Here is a 21,030-nt window from a genome sequence, read left to right as displayed (position 1 = left end):
ACATTGAAATGTTAAATCCTGCTTCTCTGGTATGAATCTGAAGCTGTTTGGGGCTGGGCAAATTAACATTTCAATGACTGGGTGGGTAGAATTTCTCCTGTACGGTTTCAGGGGAACCCTCTAAGACATTGATTTGTTAATTCAGTCCTATACAATTGTACGTGTTCCTAAGGTTTTAGGTTTTATTGTTGTAATCAAGTTTTTTTCCTTTTTTATTTTTCAGTTATTTTTGTCTATTTTCGTTTGGGTATTTCTTTGATTAATTTACATTTTTCTTCTTTTACTAATCCATTTTTTATTTTTTAGGTTTTTATTGAAGTTTCTTTCAGTTTTTCCTTATTTACCAACCCATTTTTATTTTTTAGCCTATTATTAATTTTTTCCTTTTTATAATTTTTTTTGTTTTTCATATTTTGGCGCTTTTCTCTTTTTCTTTTTTCTCTTTCTTTCCCTCTTTTCTCTGCAGATTTGGTTAGGAGTAGAGTTGAGCGAACACCTGGATGTTCGGGTTCGAGAAGTTCGGCCGAACTTCCCGGAAATGTTCGGGTTCGGGATCCGAACCCGACCCGAACTTCAACCCGAACCCCATTGAAGTCAATGGGGACCCGAACTTTTCGGCACTAAAAAGGCTGTAAAACAGCCCAGGAAAGAGCTAGAAGGCTGGAAAAGGCAGCAACATGTAGGTAAATCCCCTGCAAACAAATGTGGATAGGGAAATGAATTAAAATTAAAAAAAATTAAAAAAAATTAACCAATATCAATTGACAGAGGTCCCATAGCAGAGAATCGGGCTTCACGTCAGCAGAGAATCAGTCTCTTCATGCCATAGCAGAGAATCTGGCTTCATGTCAGCAGAGAATCAGTCTCTTCATGCCATAGCAGAGAATCTGGCTTCATGTCAGCAGAGAATCAGTCTTCATGTCATAGCAGAGAATCAGGCTTCACGTCACCCACCACTGGAACAGGCCACTGTCACATATTTAGGCCCAGGCACCCAGACAGAGGAGAGAGGTCCCATAACAGAGATTCAGGCTTCATGGCAGCAGAGAATCAGTCTTCATGTCATAGCAGAGAATCAGGCTTCACGTCACCCACCACTGGAACAGGCCACTGTCACATATTTAGACCCAGGCAGAGGAGAGAGGTCCCATAACAGAGATTCAGGCTTCATGTCAGCAGAGAATCAGTCTTCATGTCATAGCAGAGAATCAGGCTTCACGTCACCCACCACTGGAACAGGCCACTGTCACATATTTAGACCCAGGCAGAGGAGAGAGGTCCCATAACAGAGATTTAGGCTTCATGTCAGCAGAGAATCAGTCTTCATGTCATAGCAGAGAATCAGGCTTCACGTCACCCACCACTGGAACAGGCCACTGTCACATATTTAGGCCCAGGCACCCAGGCAGAGGAGAGAGGTCCCGTAACAGAGATTCAGGCTTCATGTCAGCAGAGAATCAGTCTTCATGTCATAGCAGAGAATCAGGCTTCACGTCACCCACCACTGGAACAGGCCACTGTCACATATTTAGGCCCCGGCACCCAGACAGAGGAGAGAGGTCCCGTAACTTAGAATCTGGCTTCATGTCAGCACAGAATCAGTCTTCATGTCATAGCAGAGAATCAGGTTTCACGTCACCCACCACTGGAACAGGCCACTGTCACATATTTAGGCCCAGGCACCCAGGCAGAGGAGAGAGGTCGCGTAACAGAGAATCTGGCTTCATGTCAGCACAGAATCAGTCTTCATGTCATAGCAGAGAATCAGGCTTCACGTCACCCACCACTGGAACAGGCCACTGTCACACATTTAGGCCCCGGCACCCAGACAGAGGAGAGGTTCATTCAACTTTGGGTTGCCCCGCAATATAATGGTAAAATGAAAATAAAAATAGGATTGAATGAGGAAGTGCCCTGGAGTACAATAATATATTGTTAAGGGGAGGTAGTTAATGTCTAATCTGCACAAGGGATGGACAGGTCCTGTGGGATCCATGCCTGGTTCATTTTTATGAACGTCAGCTTGTCCACATTGGCTGTAGACAGGCGGCTGCGTTTGTCTGTAATGACGCCCCCTGCCGTGCTGAATACACGTTCAGACAAAACTCTGGCCGCCGTGCAGGCCAGCACCTCCAAGGCATAAAAGGCTAGCTCTGGCCACGTGGACAATTTGGAGACCCAGAAGTTGAATGGGGCCGAACCATCAGTCAGTACGTGGAGGGGTGTGCACAGGTACTGTTCCACCATGTTAGTGAAATGTTGCCTCCTGCTAACACGTTCCGTATCAGGTGGTGGTGCAGTTAGCTGTGGCGTGGTGATCTCTGCCATGCTAACCCTGCCCTCAGAGGAGCTGGCCGTGACACAGCTGCGTTGGTGACCTCTTGCTCCTCCTCTGCCTTCGCCTTGGGCTTCCACTGGTTCCCCTGTGACATTTGGGAATGCTCTCAGTAGCGCGTCTACCAACGTGCGCTTGTACTTGCGCATCTTCCTATCACGCTCCAGTGTAGGAAGTAAGGTGGGCACATTGTCTTTGTACCGGGGATCCAGCAGGGTGGCAACCCAGTAGTCCGCACACGTTAAAATGTGGGCAACTCTGCTGTCATTGCGCAGGCACTGCAGCATGTAGTCGCTCATGTGTGCCAGGCTGCCCAGAGGTAAGGACAAGCTGTCCTCTGTGGGAGGCGTATCGTCATCATCCTGTGTTTCCCCCCAGCCACGCACCAGTGATGGGCCCAAGCTGCTTTGGGTGCCACCCCGCTGTGAACATGCTTCATCCTCATCCTCCTCCACCTCCTCTTCATCCTCGTCCTCCAGTAGTGGGCCCTGTCTGGCCACATTTGTACCTGGCCTCTGGTGTTGCAAAAAACCTCCCTCTGAGTCACTTCGAAGAGACTGGCCTGAAAGTGCTAAAAATGACCCCTCTTCCTCCTCTTCCTCCTGGGCCACCTCCTCTTCCATCATCGCCCTAAGTGTTTTCTCAAGGAGACATAGAAGTGGTATTGTAACGCTGATAACGGCGTCATCGCCACTGGCCATGTTGGTGGAGTACTCGAAACAGCGCAACAGGGCACACAGGTCTCGCATTGAGGCCCAGTCATTGGTGGTGAAGTGGTGCTGTTCCGCAGTGCGACTGACCCGTGTGTGCTGCAGCTGAAACTCCACTATGGCCTGCTGCTGCTCGCACAGTCTGTCCAGCATGTGCAAGGTGGAGTTCCACCTGGTGGGCACATCGCATATGAGGCGGTGAGCGGGAAGGCCGAAGTTACGCTGTAGCGCAGACAGGCGTGCAGCAGCAGGGTGTGAGCGCCGGAAGCGCGAACAGACGGCCCGCACTTTATGCAGCAGCTCTGACATGTCGGGGTAGTTGCGAATGAACTTCTGCACCACCAAATTCAGCACATGCGCCAGGCAAGGGATGTGCGTCAAACCGGCTAGTCCCAGAGCTGCAACAAGATTTCGCCCATTATCGCACACCACCAGGCCGGGCTTGAGGCTCACCGGCAGCAACCACTCGTCGGTCTGTTGTTCTATACCCCGCCACAACTCCTGTGCGGTGTGGGGCCTGTCCCCCAAACATATGAGTTTCAGAACGGCCTGCTGACGTTTACCCCGGGCTGTGCTGAAGTTGGTGGTGAAGGTGTGTGGCTGACTGGATGAGCAGGTGGAAGAAGAGGAGGAGGAAGCTGAGTAGGAGGAGGAGGAGACAGGAGGCAAAGAATGTTGCCCTGCGATCCTTGGCGGCGGAAGGACGTGCACCAAACAGCTCTCCGCCTGGGGCCCAGCCGCCACTACATTTACCCAGTGTGCAGTTAGGGAGATATAGCGTCCCTGGCCGTGCTTACTGGTCCACGTATCTGTGGTTAGGTGGACCTTGCCACAGATGGCGTTGCGCAGTGCACACTTGATTTTATCGGACACTTGGTTGTGCAGGGAAGGCACGGCTCTCTTGGAGAAGTAGTGGCGGCTGGGAACAACATACTGTGGGACAGCAAGCGACATGAGCTGTTTGAAGCTGTCTGTGTCCACCAGCCTAAATGACAGCATTTCATAGGCTAGTAGTTTAGAAATGCTGGCATTCAGGGCCAGGGATCGAGGGTGGCTAGGTGGGAATTTACGCTTTCTCTCAAATGTTTGTGAGATGGAGAGCTGAACGCTTCCGTGTGACATGGTTGAGATGCTTGGTGACGCAGGTGGTGGTGTTGGTGGTACATCCCATGTTTGCTGGGCGGCAGGTGCCGAGGCGGCGGCAGCAGCAGAAGAGGCCGAGGCGGCAGCAGCAGAAGAGGTAGCAGGGGGAGCCTGAGTGACTTCTTTGTTTTTAAGGTGTTTACTCCACTGCAGTTCATGCTTTGCATGCCTCGCTTCAGGCTCTGATGGCACAGCGTGCAAACCACTCGGGTCTTGTCGTCAGCACATTGTTTAAAGAAGTGCCATGCCAGGGAACTCCTTGAAGCTGCCTTTGGGGTGCTCGGTCCCAGATGGCGGCGGTCAGTAGCAGGCGGAGTCTCTTGGCGGCGGGTGTTCTGATTTTGCCCACTGCTCCCTCTTTGTCTTTTGCTACGCTGTTGGCTCGGTCTCACCACTGCCTCTTCCTCCGAATTCTGAAAGTCAGTGGCACGACCTTCATTCCATGTGGGGTCTATGACCTCATCGTCCCCTGCATCGTCTTCCACCCAGTCTTCCTCCCTGACCTCCTGTTCAGTCTGCACACTGCAGAAAGACGCAGCAGTTGGCACCTGTGTTTCGTCATCATCAGAGACGTGCTGAGGTGGTATTCCCATGTCCTCATCATCAGGAAACATAAGTGGTTGTGCGTTAGTGCATTCTATCTCTTCCACCCCTGGGGAAGGGCTAGGTGGATGCCCTTGGGAAACCCTGGCAGCAGAGTCTTCAAACAGCATAAGAGACTGCTGCATAACTTGAGGCTCAGACAGTTTCCCTGATATGCATGGGGGTGATGTGACAGACTGATGGGCTTGGTTTTCATGCGCCATCTGTGCGCTTTCTGCAGAAGACTGGGTGGGAGATAATGTGAACGTGCTGGATGCACTGTCGGCCACCCAATTGACTAATGCCTGTACCTGCTCAGGCCTTACCATCCTTAGAACGGCATTGGGCCCCACCAAATATCCCTGTAAATTCTGGCGGCTACTGGGACCTGAGGTAGTTGGTACACTAGGACGTGTGGCTGTGGCAGAACGGCCACGTCCTCTCCCAGCACCAGAGGGTCCACTAACACCACCACGACCATGTCCACGTCCGCGTCCCTTATTAGATGTTTTCCTCATTGTTCCCGTTCACCACAATTTTGAAAATGGCAAATTTGGGAATACTTTTTCAACCCAGAACAAAAACTGTGCTTTTACGATCACTACAAATAATTTGACCAGCTAAAACAGTACAGATTTGGTTGAATATAAATGTGAGGCCTATTTTTTACGCGCTGTGTGACAGATATACCTTTAATCACAGAATTAGACTTGTATCTGCACGGTAGCGTGTGTGTCAAGTTTTTCAGAATGACACTATCAGCACCTTGAATCTAAGATATCCTTTTTGGGATAGATTTAAAGTAGGCCTGATATAGCAGAAACTACTAATTTTGAGAATGGCAAATTTGGGAATAGTTTTTCAACCCAGAACAAAAACTGTGCTTTTACGGTCACTACAAATAACTTGACCAGCTAAAACAGTACTGATTTGGAGGAATATAAATGTCAGGTCTATTTTTTAGGCGCTGGGTGACAGGCTCAACTTGCCCCTGATGTAGTATATGGCCAAAAAAATAACCACACTATTGATGGTTAAATGCACTTGGGTGACACAGGCTCAGCCTGCACCTGATGTAGTATATGGCCAAAAAATAACCACACTGTTGATGGTTAAATGCACTTGGGTGACACAGGCTCAGCCTGCACCTGATGTAGTATATGGCCAAAAAATAACCACACTGTTGATGGTTAAATGCACTTGGGTGACACAGGCTCAGCCTGCACCTGATGTAGTATATCGCCAAAAAATAACCACACTGTTGATGGTTAAATGCACTTGGGTGACACAGGCTCAGCCTGCACCTGATGTAGTATATGGCCAAAAAATAACCACACTGTTGATGGTTAAATGCACTTGGGTGACACAGGCTCAGCCTGCACCTGATGTAGTATATGGCCAAAAAATAACCACACTGTTGATGGTTAAATGCACTTGGGTGACACAGGCTCAGCCTGCACCTGATGTAGTATATGGCCAAAAAATAACCACACTGTTGATGGTTAAATGCACTTGGGTGACACAGGCTCAGCCTGCACCTGATGTAGTATATGGCCAAAAAATAACCACACTGTTGATGGTTAAATGCACTTGGGTGACACAGGCTCAGCCTGCACCTGATGTAGTATATGGCCAAAAAATAACCACACTGTTGATGGTTAAATGCACTTGGGTGACACAGGCTCAGCCTGCACCTGATGTAGTATATCGCCAAAAAATAACCACACTGTTGATTAGGGTTGTCCCGATACCACTTTTTTAGGACCGAGTACAAGTACCGATACTTTTTTTCAAGTAGTCACCGATACCGAATACCGATACTTTTTTTAAATGTCATGTGACCGTTTTGGGGGATCTGTGGATCTGTGGATGACGCACTGTCATGTGGGGGATCTGTGGATGGCACTGTTATGGGGGACCTGTGGATGGCACTGTTATGGGGGATCTGTGGATGGCACTGTTATGGGGATCTGTGGATGGCACTGTTATGGGGGATCTGTGGATGGCACTGTTATGGGGGATCTGTGGATGGCACTGTTATGGGGGATCTGTGGATGGCACTGTTATGGGGGATCTGTGGATGGCACTGTTATGGGGGATCTGTGGATGGCGCTGTTATGGGGATCTGTGGATGGTGCTGTTATGGGGGATCTGTGGATGGCACTGTTATGGGGATCTGTGGATGGCACTGTTATGGGGATCTGTGGATGGCACTGTTATGGGGGATCTGTGGATGGCACTGTTATGGGGGATCTGTGGATGGCACTGTTATGGGGATCTGTGGATGGTGCTGTTATGGGGGATCTGTGGATGGCACTGTTATGGGGATCTGTGGATGGCACTGTTATGGGGGATCTGTGGATGGCACTGTTATGGGGGATCTGTGGATGGCACTGTTATGGGGATCTGTGGATGGTACTGCTATGGGGTGGGATATCTGTGGATGGCATTGTTATGGGGTGGGGGGATCTGAGGATGGCATTGTTATTTGGTGGGGGATCTGTGGATGGAACTGTTATGGGGAGGATCTGTGGATGACACTGCTATATGTCATCCACAGATCCCCCTCATAACAGTGTCCCCCAATACACCGGGCCCCGCCGCTCACCGAAGTATTTATAAACGTGAATCCTTATCCTGTTGTTAATTTGAACTAACGCTGCCCTCTCCCATGTTCCCCTGTATCCCCCTGTATCCCCACAGCACTTACTTAAGCTTCCATAGCAGGCAGAGCGGACGGCACCAGTAACGTCACTCACTGACGTCGCGCGCCTGCTCCGCCTGCTTCACTCATAAAGTGGGCGGAGCAGGCGCTCTACGTCAGTGAGTGACGTTACTGCTGCCGTCTGCTCTGCCTGCTATGGAAGCTTAAGTAAGTGCTGTGGGGATACAGGGGAACATGGGAGAGGGCAGCGTTAGTTCAACTTAACAACAGGATAAGGATTCACGTTTATAAATACTTCGGTGAGCGGCGGGGCCCGGTGTAAGAGTACAGTGACTGCACCGGGCCCCGCCCATAGTTACGCCCATAGTATTCTATTTATGTATCGGGGCGGGGTATCGGCGGCTGAGTACCGCCGAGAAAACTCGGAATCGGTCCCGATACCGATACTAGTATCGGTATCGGGACAACCCTACTGTTGATGGTTAAATGCACTTGGGTGACACAGGCTCAGCCTGCACCTGATGTAGTATATGGCCAAAAAATAACCACACTGTTGATGGTTAAATGCACTTGGGTGACACAGGCTCAGCCTGCACCTGATGTAGTATATGGCCAAAAAATAACCACACTGTTGATGGTTAAATGCACTTGGGTGACACAGGCTCAGCCTGCAGCTGATGTAGGATATAGCAAAAAATAACCACACTATTGATGGTTAAATGCACTTGGTGGTAGCTTGTGCTGGCGCACCACAAGCCACAAAATGTCCGCCGATCACCCCAGAAAAAAGTGATATAAAAACGCTCTGGGCAGCCTAAAAAAAGTGAGCAATTCAATATTAGCACTTCAATGATCCACAGCTGGAGATCGATCACTGAATTAAGTCTTTTGGAGGAGTTAATCTGCCTAATCTCGCCCTAACGTCGCAGCAGCAACCTCTCCCTATGCTTGAATCAGCAGAGTGACCCAAGCTTATATAGAGGCTGGGTCACATGCTGCACTGGCCAATCACAGCCATGCCAATAGTAGGCAAGGCTGTGATGGCCTCTTGGGGCAAGTAGTATGACGCTTGTTGATTGGATGCTTTGCAGCCTTTCAAAAAGCGCCAAGAAAGCGCCGAACACCGAACCCGAACCCAGACTTTTACGAAAATGTTCGGGTTCGGGTCCGTGTCACGAACACCCCAAAATTCGGTACGAACCCGAACTATACAGTTCGGGTTCGCTCATCCCTAGTTAGGAGTACTGGGGGTCTCATGATATTGTGTGGGAACTACTGTCTGAATTCAAGGGTTGCTGCTGAGTGAGAGGTTTTTGATCAGTCACTGCAAAAAGGGCTTTGTGTGCTGTTCAGCTTGACTATATAGAATCATATCGGCAAAGGAAAGTGAGTTGATGAGCATTTTTTTAAGGAGACAAGGTGATATACACTCACCTAAAGAATTATTAGGAACACCATACTAATACGGTGTTGGACCCCCTTTTGCCTTCAGAACTGCCTTAATTCTACGTGGCATTGATTCAACAAGGTGCTGATAGCATTCTTTAGAAATGTTGGCCCATATTGATAGGATAGCATCTTGCAGTTGATGGAGATTTGAGGGATGCACATCCAGGGCACGAAGCTCCCGTTCCACCACATCCCAAAGATGCTCTATTGGGTTGAGATCTGGTGACTGTGGGGGCCATTTTAGTACAGTGAACTCATTGTCATGTTCAAGAAACCAATTTGAAATTATTCGAGCTTTGTGACATGGTGCATTATCCTGCTGGAAGTAGCCATCAGAGGATGGATACATGTTCTCATTCTGTTTACCCCAAATTCGGACTCTACCATTTGAATGTCTCAACAGAATTTGAGACTCATCAGACCAGGCAACATTTTTCCAGTCTTCAACAGTCCAATTTTGGTGAGCTCGTGCAAAGTGTAGCCTCTTTTTCCTATTTGTAGTGGAGATGAGTGGTACCCGGTGGGGTCTTCTGCTGTTGTAGCCCATCCGCCTCAAGGTTGTGCGTGTTGTGGCTTCACAAATGCTTTGCTGCATACCTCGGTTGTAACAAGTGGTTATTTCAGTCAACGTTGCTCTTCTATCAGCTTGAATCAGTCGGCCCATTCTCCTCTGATCTCTAGCATCCACAAGGCATTTTTGCCCACAGGACTGCCGCATACTGGATGTTTTTCCCTTTTCACACCATTCTTTGTAAACCCTAGAAATGGTTGTGCGTGAAAATCCCAGTAACTGAGCAGATTGTGAAATACTCAGACCGGCCCGTCTGGCACCAACAACCATGCCACGCTCAAAATGGCTTAAATCACCTTTCTTTCCCATTCTGACATTCAGTTTGGAGTTCAGGAGATTGTCTTGACCAGGACCACACCCCTAAATGCATTGAAGCAACTGACATGTGATTGGTTGACTAGATAATTGCATTAATGAGAAATAGAACAGGTGTTCCTAATAATTCTTTAGGTGAGTGTATATCACCTGGGCATATCAATAGCTGTGTGAGTAACCCATTCCCCACAGGAGTACTGTGTGTTTGTTTCCTGTGCACCCCTCGTCCCCACAGAAGGTACTGTGTGTTCTCTGTGCACCCCTCGTCCCCACAGAAGGTACTGTGTGTTCTCTGTGCACCCCTCGTCCCCACAGAAGGTACTGTGTGTTCTCTGTGCACCCCTTTTTCCACTCCAGGTCAATTGGAAGCCCTATCCTGTGGTCAGGTCACTATTCAGAGCCAAAACCGAGGCTGGTATATCTCATTAGGAGACTCAGAGGGTCGCCGTGTGTCGGCGAAAGAGCCCTTTTCCTCACACTGATTACTCCTTTTCCTGAGGTCTAACTAGGATGAACGGAGTCCTTGTGTCGGTGCCAGAAACCCTAGGGCACCTCAGAGGCGAACGAGGGGAGTAACAGCCGCCCAGCGTGTGTCGCAGGGCAGTCCTTGCGTAGGTCGCGGGACAATTCCTTGCGTAGGTCGCGGGAAAATTCCTTGCGTAGGTCGCGGGAAACTGGAAATGGACGCATCTACTTTTAGAAGGCTCGAGCATGAGTTTAGGGTAATTTAGGGAACAGAAGGGTACCACATCTGACTATAGGATAGCCAAGCAGTACATGAAATCCATCTATGGAGGAGGAGTTGTTAAGCCCCTCAAAGATTGGCACCAAGGGACTGTAGGTTCAGAGTGGACCATCCCAAGGAAGGGACCTTTGAGGTCTGGATTGGGAAAAAGTTCATCCGTAACCTCCCCACTAGACTCCAAAGCCAGGGTTCCCTCCAGAAAACAGAACTGTTGCTGCACGAATCCATCGATCTCCAGCAACAGGGCATTCAAAAGTCCCAGACAGTGCGAACTAACACTGTCATGTACTCCTGTCCCGCTAAGACTGCAGAGTCCAAGAGAAGTGCTTTTCTCTTTCTCTATCTCTCTGTCATCTCTCCATCTAACCTTGAGACGATGCACCATGTTTAATCCAGCTTCTCTTCGTCCTGGTTTTAAGGACGATGAGAAGGGGGGAAAGTGGTGCAGTAAACAACGATCTTCAAACTTTCTAACCTCTTAAATGTCAATCCTTTTCTTTGCTGGTACTTGGTTCCGATTTTTGCAAAGAAGGTAAAAATCACGGCCGATCCATGGCCTGAATGTTCCGCTGTAACCCTTTTATTTCATCAGGTATGCCCCCAGGCAGCCCCACGGGTTATCACCCGATGTCCACCACCGGGTTCGGGAGTTTTCTTCCGGACCCAGACTCAATAACCAGTGTTCATTCTTGTCAACCAGGTGATTGGGTCGTGCTAAAGAAACATCCGAGGATGGGACTAGAGCCGAGATATCTTGGGCCATTCCAGGTGCTGCTGATGACGCCAACCTCTCTGAAGTTCGAGGGACGAGACAACTGGATCCACACCGGTCACTGCAAGAAGCTGCTCAACTAAGTCAAAGAATGCAGAGTATCACTTTTGTTTATTTGTTACAAGAAGGCATTTGTTGATAACGATACATTCCTAGAGGGTAATATTAATATTAGCTCTGGCTCCTGCTCCTCGCTTGTTAATCCTGTATGGGTGTCCGGGCAGCTAGGCGACCCGTAGATGTGGGATCCTCCAGTTGTGATGAAGGTATACGGTTATGCCTGGCTAGCAGACACCATTGACAAGGGTCAGGCCCATACTGACAGGAGCAGGACAGAGGCGGAGCTATGACTAGTGAGGGTCAGATTTTTTTTTAAAGCTTTGGGAGGTCTTGGGGCTCACTGGTTTTCCATTGGATCTGGGTGAAAGGAAATGGGACATGTACTTATATTTTTTGTTTCCATTCCTTCTATACGCCGGAGTGAGATATTCCTGATGTCTAATCGACTGAGTTACCGAAGCCCGAACAGACAAGACGCCCTGAAGACCAATCCATGGACCAGATGCAGAGGATCCCAAACCAGCCGGCGACCAACACGACGTGTCAAGATTGACTTTCCATCATCTGTTAGGTTTTACAAGACAGTTTTTTTCAAAGAAGAAGATCGAGATCCGTCAAGGGACATTGGGGAGCATATGACAAAGAGGAGGGACTGTTGTGGAAATTTTATTATGCGGACATTTTACTTTAAGATGTGTGTGTGTTTTTATAAATTGTCATCTGTCTCCCTGTGTCTGATTTAGCCAAGGAGCGCTCTAGCAGAGGGTACTTTGGCTGAATCGGGACCAGTGGCAAAACCGTCAGTATGAAAACCTTCCCGTGGGCTTGGAGACATATCTGCCTTTAAGACATGCATATCTGCCTTGTCGGTATACTAGTACCGTATACTGACAATAGCCGTAGCAATGCCTCGCAGATAATTTCAAACCTATGGGAACCAGTAGAATGATCTTTATTAGATACTGATCACCTTTGAGCAGTATTGAATGAGGTCCATGCTGACAGTGATGGGGGGTGGGCGGCCATCTGGCTGATCAGACAATGGACATGACTCATCCTTCCTTACAGGGATGGGGCGTGTGCATTGTCTGCCCAGCCACATTGATTGCCCCGCCCTGTCCTTTGACATCACTTCCTGTATCCTTGTCTTGGGCCAGCCCCTTTTACACCTTTTGTTAGTAAATAAAGGTGAGCAGACTGAGAAGGGCGGAGGGAGTTTGCTCAGAATTTTCTATCAAGATGGTAACATTGGTGTCTCTCTTTGACTGGGGCTGAGAGAAGGGATTCACCTTTTTCCTTACACAAACTTTGATGCGAGTGGATTACAACTATTAATATTTTTACTACAACACTATGAAGTATAAAAAATCGGATACCCCTAAAAATTCGGATACCCTCTCTTTGAAAAAATTGGGTATTTCAACCATTTAATCAAATCACTAACACATGTTGAAACCCGATGTGAACAATTAAGGATGGATGAGGAGAGTATAAAAGTCGAGAGGTTCAGACCACAGGTGACCCACTGAGGAAGAGATAAGCTATCTCGAAACGCGTCTGGTCGGAATTCCTGTGCGTTAATTCGATTGCGAACAATACATGGCCATGTATTAAAGAGGACCTTTCACCGATCCTGACATTGTGAACTAAGTATACAGACATGTAGAGCGGCGCCCAGGGATCTCACTGCACTTACTATTATCACTGGGCGCCGCTCCGTTCTCCCGTTATGTCCTCCGGTATGTTTGGGGACTTGGTTATAGTAGGCAGAGACTTAGGGGACTTGGTTATAGTAGGCGGGTTATGCTGGGCGTCTCCTTCTCCTAGGCTGTAGCGCTGGCCAATCGCAGCGCAGAGCTCACCGCCTGGGAGGTTTTTTTCTCTCAGGCTGTGAGCTCTGCGATGCGATTGGCCAGCGCTACAGCCTAGGAGAAGGAGACGCCCAGCAGAACCCGCCTACTATAACCAAGTCCCCGAACATACCGGAGGACATAACGGGAGAACGGAGCGGCGCACAGGGATAATAGTAAATGCAGTGAGATCCCTGGGCGCCGCTCTACATGTCTGTATACTTAGTTCACAATGTCAGGATCGGTGAAAGGTCCTCTTTAAATCCTATTATCAAGGAGCAAAATATCGCCTCATTTATCGAAACTTACAGACGGTTTAAGTCTCACTAGAATTGGGACGAGATCCTGAAAGACGCTGCAAAGAGAAACCAACACTACTGGAGCGTGGTGTGAGCGGTGGGACGCCACTGGAAAAATCTCCACACGTAGAAAAAAACCTTGTGATCAGCGCAACGTGTAGTGAGTAATAAATGTGTATATTCACCCTCTAAAGTGGGTAAAATCGATTGACTATGAAAGCTTGAAACTAAGGCGAAACTGTGTCCTTCTTATACAAAGTTTAGAGGTCCTACATATACAGATTGACATTAGATATCTGCTACTGGGACTCGCCTACATATACAAGTCTTTGTACTGGGACTCTTACCTATACAGGGAGTGCAGAATTAATAGGCAAGTTGCATTTTTGAGGATTAATTTTATTATTGAACAACAACCATGTTCTCAATGAACCCAAAAAACTCATTAATATCAAAGCTGAATATTTTTGGAAGTAGTTTTTAGTTTGTTTTTAGTTTTAGCTATTTTAGGGGGATATCTGTGTGTGCAGGTGACTATTACTGTGCATAATTATTAGGCAACTTAACAAAAAACAAATATATACCCATTTCAATTATTTATTTTTACCAGTGAAACCAATATAACATCTCAACATTCACAAATATACATTTCTGACATTCAAAAACAAAACAAAAACAAATCAGTGACCAATATAGCCACCTTTCTTTGCAAGGACACTCAAAGGCCTGCCATCCATGGATTCTGTCAGTGTTTTGATCTGTTCACTATCAACATTGCGTGCAGCAGCAACCACAGCCTCCCAGACACTGTTCAGAGAGGTGTACTGTTTTCCCTCCTTGTAAATCTCACATTTGATGATGGACCACAGGTTCTCAATGGGGTTCAGATCAGGTGAACAAGGAGGCCATGTCATTAGATTTTCTTCTTTTATACCCTTTCTTGCCAGCCACGCTGTGGAGTACTTGGACGCGTGTGATGGAGCATTGTCCTGCATGAAAATCATGTTTTTCTTGAAGGATGCAGACTTCTTCCTGTACCACTGCTTGAAGAAGGTGTCTTCCAGAAACTGGCAGTAGGACTGGGAGTTGAGCTTGACTCCATCCTCAACCCGAAAAGGCCCCACAAGCTCATCTTTGATGATACCAGCCCAAACCAGTACTCCACCTCCACCTTGCTGGCGTCTGAGTCGGACTGGAGCTCTCTGCCCTTTACCAATCCAGCCACGGGCCCATCCATCTGGCCCATAAAGACTCACTCTCATTTCATCAGTCCATAAAACCTTAGAAAAATCAGTCTTGAGATATTTCTTGGCCCAGTCTTGACGTTTCAGCTTGTGTGTCTTGTTCAGTGGTGGTCGTCTTTCAGCCTTTCTTACCTTGGCCATGTCTCTGAGTATTGCACACCTTGTGCTTTTGGGCACTCCAGTGATGTTGCAGCTCTGAAATATGGCCAAACTGGTGGCAAGTGGCATCTTGGCAGCTGCACGCTTGACTTTTCTCAGTTCATGGGCAGTTATTTTGCGCCTTGGTTTTTCCACACGCTTCTTGCGACCCTGTTGACTATTTTGAATGAAACGCTTGATTGTTCGATGATCACGCTTCAGAAGCTTTGCAATTTTAAGAGTGCTGCATCCCTCTGCAAGATATCTCACTATTTTTGACTTTTCTGAGCCTGTCAAGTCCTTCTTTTGACCCATTTTGCCAAAGGAAAGGAAGTTGCCTAATAATTATGCACACCTGATATAGGGTGTTGATGTCATTAGACCACACCCCTTCTCATTACAGAGAAGCACATCACCTAATATGCTTAATTGGTAGTAGGCTTTCGAGCCTATACAGCTTGGAGTAAGACAACATGCATAAAGAGGATGATGTGGTCAAAATACTCATTTGCCTAATAATTCTGCACGCAGTGTACATACAAGTCTTCATAGGAAACTGAAACAACAATCGATTTAGAATGTTTTATTGATGTCCTACTTTCATTTTATGTATTCGATTTTATTTATTCGATTTATGTCATAATCGATTTTATATATTCAATATTTTATATTCGATAGATTGTACATTTTATATATCAGATGGTCAATACCTAGATACATTGTGATTGAATAAATTTGTTTGGTTCCACATTGCTCTCTGAGTGTTTTGAGTGCAGGTCCAACTATCTACGTTTTTCAATTGAGTTGTACAGTTTATAGGTCACATTAAAGGTGGAAAAAGTTCTGAAATGATTTATCTTTGTCAAAAAAATTTTACATCACAGAAACCTGACATTTTAACAGGGGTGTGTAGACTTTTTATATCCACTGTATATGTGTATATGTATATGTGTTGATAAGATTAGATATACAGCTCTCCAGACAGTATCACAGTGCTTGACATACATAGTCTACACCAATATGTAAGCAACTGAGGAGGTGATAGGAACTGCTGGGGCCTTAAAGGGCATCTGTTAGCAGATTTGTATCTATGAAACTGTCTGACCTGTTGCATGTGTGCAGCGTCCCAATCCATAATACTGGTGGGGCCCTGTATATGTAAGGGTATTTGCAGAATGTCATGTTATAATATGTATGTATATTGCTGTTTACACCTTGCATGTACATACACACACACACACACACACCCATAGGTGGTGCTGGTACTAAAGATTTATATATAGAACAGGTTACAGGAAGTGCAATTTGCTTCTTCAGTTCAGTGCAGTCAAGTAAAGTATGGTCAGTGAAAGTTTAGTCTGAAGCCAAGGGAAGCTAATCCCAAGTCAGACACAAAAGTCAGATGCCGCAGCCAGATCGCAAAGTCAGACGAGGGAGTCGGCTAACCGAAGCTAAGGCTGGACTACCAAAACCTTCAGAAGCCAAGTAAGCTGACAAGTAGCTACCCCTCCGAGTTGTGCGCATATCAATGGTAGGTCTTAAGAGAGGAATAACGGAAAACCCAGTATGTTGAGGAGTAGAAGGAGAGACTAGTGGAGACGACCTCAGCCTATAGACTCCATTAGCACCCATTGTGAGACAGGAGTTAGCCTATGGTGCCTGTTCACAGTCTACAGTGAAGTACAAGCTTTAAGCAGAGCCGCATTCCTCTATGGACAGTGTGGACACTTATGGAAATTGTGAGTAAGCCAGGAAGGCAAGCTATATGTACCAGCCGTGTGAAACAGAGAAGTTTATTGATGTATACACCTGGAAGTTAGACAGTCAGCCAGAAGTTACCACAGCCTGAGTGTGACTAATCAATACCTCCCCAAGAGCTTGTTACTAGGATAAGGGCTCTTTCACACCTGCGTTCTTTTCTTCCGGCATAGAGTTCCGTCGTCAGGGCTCTATGCCGGAAGAATCCTGATCAGTTTTATCCTAATGCATTCTGAATGGAGAGAAATCCGTTCAGGATGCATCAGGATGTCTTCAGTTCCGGAACGGAACGTTTTTTGGCCGGAGAAAATACCGCAGCATGCTGCGCTTTTTGCTCCGGCCAAAAATCCTGAAGACTTGCCGCAAGGCCGGATCCGGAATTAATGCCCATTGAAAGGCATTAATCCGGATCCGGCCTTAAGCTAAACGTCGTTTCGGCGCATTGCCGGACCCGACATTTAGCTTTTTCTGAATGGTTACCATGGCTGCCGGGACGCTAAAGTCCTGGCAGCCATGGTAAAGTGTAGCGGGGAGCGGGGGAGCAGCATACTTACCGTCCGTGCGGCTCCCGGGGCGCTCCAGAGTGACGTCAGGGCGCCCCAAGCGCATGGATCACGTGATCGCATGGATCACGTCATCCATGCGCATGGGGCGCTCTGACATCATTCTGGAGCGCCCCGGGAGCCGCACGGACTGTAAGTATACCGCTCCCCCGCTCCCCACTACTACTATGGCAACCAGGACTTTAATAGCGTCCTGGCTGCCATAGCAACACTGAACGCAATTTGAAGACGGCTCCGTCTTCAAATGCTTTCAGTACACTTGCGTTTTTCCGGATCCGGCGTGTAATTCCGGCAAGTGGAGTACACGCCGGATCCGGACAACGCAAGTGTGAAAGAGGCCTTACTGATACAACTAATGCGATATCCTTTGAATGGATTACAACTACTGCTTTGCATTGCAATAATCTGTACATCTACCTCAAGGCAAGTGATTCTCAGTAAATGTTCCAGTTATTTATTCAAACGCACTCCTCTTTATTTTACCACCTCATTTGCACCCAAGGGTGTTAGTGTCACGACATCAGGGACCCTGCCTTCCCTACACCTTAAACCCTATACCAGGGGTGGCCAACCCGTGGCTCTTGAGCCGCATGTGTCTCTTTGCTTCTTCAAATGTGGCTCTAGCTGTGGAGCCGGGAAGCAGTCAGGCCGGATCACTCTCCAACCCATGCTCAGATCTCTTTTCCTCATCGGACACTTTCTACTTTGCAGCTCCAGCTCACTTTCCACTATGTCCTAATGCACACAGTGTGAGAACGTAGTACGTGAAGACGCGCACTATGACCTGATGTTGCGCTCATCAGGGCACAGTGGAGAGCGTGTCAGACCTGCAGAGTAGCAGGTGCCCGAGCAGGAGCCCAGCGCCTGAACAGGAGAGGGAAGAGATTTTTTTAAATTATAGATCTAAGCATGGGGGGGGGGGGGTCCTGATCTGAGCAATGGGGGTCTGATCTGCGCATGGGGGACCTTGTTTGAGCATAGGTTGGTCAGGTCTGAGCATGGGGGGGGGGTCAGATCTGAGAAGGAGGGAGATCTGAGCATTGGAGGGGGGAGATCTGAGCACTGAGGGTCTGGCACTGGGAGTCTGATTTGTGTTGTCTGATCCGAGCATTGGGGGTCTTATTTTGGGGGTCTGATTTGGAGGTCTGATGAGGTTTGGGGATCTGATCTGAGGTCTGATGAAAAATATATTTTTTCTTTTTTTCTCTAATAAATAAATAAGAAAAAAATATTTTTAGCAGACCTCAGATCAGATGAAAAATATTTTTTCTCTTATTTTTCTTTGTTAAAACCTAGGTGCATCTTGAAGGGCAAAAATATGGTGACTCATGTGTGTAAATGTATAGCTTGTGGCTCCTGGTAGTCATAATTTTTTTGGCTCTTTGTGTCTATAAGGTTGGCCACCCCTGCCCTATACCATCAAGGGCACCTCAACCAACATCTGGCAGGAGATCCCTCAACACCAGAATGCACCCCGAAGGGATCCGGTGCCTTCTTTCCCATCACTGCATGCCGGCGCAGAGAGCTCTTTAAAACCGTGAGTACCAACTACTACACCCATCAGGCCACCCACACTCGCCTGTGCTCCCAGCAATAATGCTTGTATAGAGCCCCCAGTATTAATATGCTGTATTGTGCCCCCAGAAATAATGTCCCCTAAAATGCTTCAAGTAATAAAAATGCCCTTATAGTTCCTCCAGCAATAATACCCCCTATTGTACCCCAATAATAATGCCCATGTAGTGTCCACAGTCTTAATAATGTCTCTATAGTATAGCCCCAGTACTAAACATTTCCTTCTAGTGTCCCAGTATTTAAAAAAATGCCCCAGTGCCTTCTACAGTTCTATTTGAATTAAAAAATGCCTTCTATAGAGCCCCAATATTAAAAGTCCTTAATGATACTATGCTCGGTATTAAAAATTCCCCCATAGTGCCACTGGTAATGTTGCCTATAGTGCCCCAGTAATGCCTCCCTATAGTGCTGACAGTAATTTCCCCACAGTGCTCCCAGTAATATTCCCCACAGTACCCTTTGAAATGTCCCCCACAGTACCCCTAGTATTGTCCCCCACAGTACCCCAGTATTGTCCCCCACAGTACCCCTAGTAATGTCCCCCACAGTACTCCCAGTAATGTCCCCCACAGTACTCCCAGTAATGTCCCCCACAGTGTCCCCAGTAATTTCTCCAGTGTCCCCAGTAAAGTCCCCACAGCGCCCCCAGTAATATCCCCCACATTGACCTCAGTAATATCCCTACAGTGCACCCCAGTAATGTCCCAATAGTGCCCCCCAAAAATGTTTCCACAGTGCCCCAGTAATGTCCCACCAGTAATGCCCTCTCCAGCAATATCCCCAATGGTCCCCAAGAAGCCAGGGAAGAAAGAAAAAACGTAATATATGAGTACTGTTCCCTGCCACCACCCACAATGCAGACTGCAGGTCCATTGAGATGCCTGCATCCCAGTGCATGCAGCTAGTTGCGATGGCATCACTATGCTGTGTCCCGGTGCAGATGGGCGCAATTACATCTTTGCAATGCCTGGGACTCAGCGCAGGCGGTTGTGATGACGTCATTGCATTGCGACAGCCTGTGAAAGGTGGGTCAGAGAACCATCTGCTGCATTATTCAACTGCATCACTGTCCTTAGGATGGCAATACAGTTGAATTTAGGAGGAGCACCTGTGGCCAGCAGCTGGCTACATAAATTTACCTGGCGCTCCCAGTGTTAATTAACGTTGGGAGCGTCTGATCGTTGTGTACCCAGCTTGCGACTGAGTAGAGGGTTTTGGTGGCCCATTGTGCATCAGCCCATCAGGAATCATCCTGGTAGGGTTTATGGCCAGTCCTCTGCTGACTACAGTTCATTCAGATGTACAAAGTCTTTTTCAGCCCTGCTGACCGTTAAAGTGTGCCTAAACTTTTATATACACTCTAGTAAAACCTATTGTACATGTGATGAAAATAATTTTTCTAATATGCTTTAATTACGCTTTGGAATCTGTACACGTGTACACTGCTGACATGTCAGAGGTGTACTGGTGTAAAGATACCACTGGCGCTGCAGTGAGCTGAGTACATGCTGGAGCACACATTGCAGCCCTTGCCTGTACCAGCCCCACTCTCTAAAAGCTGGGGTAGGCTTTTAGCAGAGCAAAACGAGTGGAGGTCGGAGCTCACCTAGCATATTGCGGCTCCTTCCTGTGCCTGTTCCACTAAAGCTTGGTTTAGTACACTGGTGATGTGCTATGCAGAGCTTTTAGAGAGCGGCACAGGCAGCAGTGATGTGCACTCCTATCTGTACTCAGCTCACTGTGACCCAAGTGGAATCCATACACCAGTACACTGCTGACATGACACGTGGTGTACACTTGTACGGATTTCAAAGTGTGATAGGGTCCTAAACTTCAGGTGCCTATTTTGCAAGGAGAACTAAGAAAAATTTTTTATAAAGTACATTAGAAATTTTATTTTCATCACATATACAAAAGGTTTGAATAAAGTGTATGTAAAAGTTTACACTTTAAGACAAGGTAAGCGGTATGTTACAGAATTTCTGTATGTGCTGTTCTCATGGGGGGTGCAGAAGTAGCAATGGCAAAGTCCTTCATATAAGAAGAAGACACCAGTATTATAAGTGACCCATGTTAGGTGGGGGGCACTATTAAAGACTTTGCATTGTTATCAAGGAACTTCACATTAAACCTCTGGTTGTTCCCTAATATATACAGGTAAAATGACATTTCTCATAAACAGAAGTGAATTAATAAATACTAAAAGCAATCATTTTTGTGATGAAGAATTTTATTTGCATAGAAGAAAAGCATGGT

Source organism: Bufo bufo, chromosome 1, assembly GCF_905171765.1.
Source record: "Bufo bufo chromosome 1, aBufBuf1.1, whole genome shotgun sequence".
Lineage (NCBI taxonomy): Eukaryota > Metazoa > Chordata > Amphibia > Anura > Bufonidae > Bufo > Bufo bufo.
Note: the sequence above shows the minus strand (reverse complement) of the source record.